A 1,360-nucleotide genomic window follows, 5' to 3' on the forward strand; every position below is an offset into this window, starting at 1 on the left:
GGGGTTTCACCGTGTTAGCCAGGATGGTCTAGATCTCCTGACCTCGTGATCCGCCTGCCTCAGCCTCCCAAAGTGCTGGGATTACAGGCGTGAGCTACTGCGCCTGGCCAATTCAGGTCCTTTCTGAGATAGTACCTATGATCCTCTTTACCACTTTTCATTTATTGCTCAACTCACTTCAGTAGAGCTTCTATCTCCACTAATAGATCACGGCTCTACAAACAATATTATTAACCACATAGCTAATGTTAGTCTTATGGATGTCTTGTTCCTAAACTTAACTTCTGAAGTATTTGAAGAGCAAAAACTCTTCTTTTTCTTGAAAAGATTTCTACTGTGGGATTTAAACACTTCAACTACATAATATACATAAATGTATTGCAATTAGAATTATTATGAAAACAGCATATATTAAATACAATGAGATGTTTATTCACTCATACATTTATTCCATAAATATTTGTTGAACATATAAGACAGTCCAAAAACTGGACTATCTGTGGAGACTGAAACAGTACTTATGACGGATGCAAAATTATTAATTATAACTATGGCATAAGTGAAAAAATTAAAATAAAGACTGATAGGTGACTGTATAGCTAAAGTAATATTATCTTACTCCAGCCATGAAAGATTTCTCAACGCTGAAGGAGATGCTAGAGTTAAAAGAAACTTGGTAAGGAAAAAGCATGAGCAGAGGTCTTGAGGGAAAAGAGGCTACGGGAATTAAAGACTGCCTTGAGATGAGGCCAGAAATTAGTAGTGTCTTGTTTATTCAGAGCCTTAAAGATCAAGTGATTTGGCACTTTATAGCATGAACTTTCAATACAACTGTAGAAGTTAAGAATGATGTGGGCTCTCATGGTAAGGAAGATTAAAGAGATTCACTGCATCTCTGACATTGCTGGTGGGCTTTAACAGATTGTGACAGAAAGAGAAGGATAATAGTTTATGGCATTCTAGGATACAGAGGTGTCATAAGTAAGGAAGCCGGGCAGAAAAGTGTAATAAAGTGCTCAGTGGAGGTATGATCTCATACTTCGTAAAGCTGATATTCTGCCAGTGGGATATGATGAACATTTTCTGTGTTTTGTACTGGAAAATATAATTAGTCCTAAGGCTACATTTTTCTTTATTCTGGGAGAGAGCTGAGTAGTGAGCTCTCTAGTCACCAGATAAAAGATAAATATCAACCCATTCCTTTAGAAAAATAAAAAGTTTTAAAAATGATATTTGAGGCCAGGCGCGGTGGCTCAAGCCTGTAATCCCAGCACCTTGGGAGGCCGAGACGGGTGGATCACGAGGTCAGGAGATCGAGACCATCCTGGCTAACACGGTGAAACCCCGTCTCTACTAAAAA

Source organism: Colobus angolensis, unplaced genomic scaffold (genome assembly GCF_000951035.1).
Source record: "Colobus angolensis palliatus isolate OR3802 unplaced genomic scaffold, Cang.pa_1.0 Scaffold261, whole genome shotgun sequence".
Lineage (NCBI taxonomy): Eukaryota > Metazoa > Chordata > Mammalia > Primates > Cercopithecidae > Colobus > Colobus angolensis.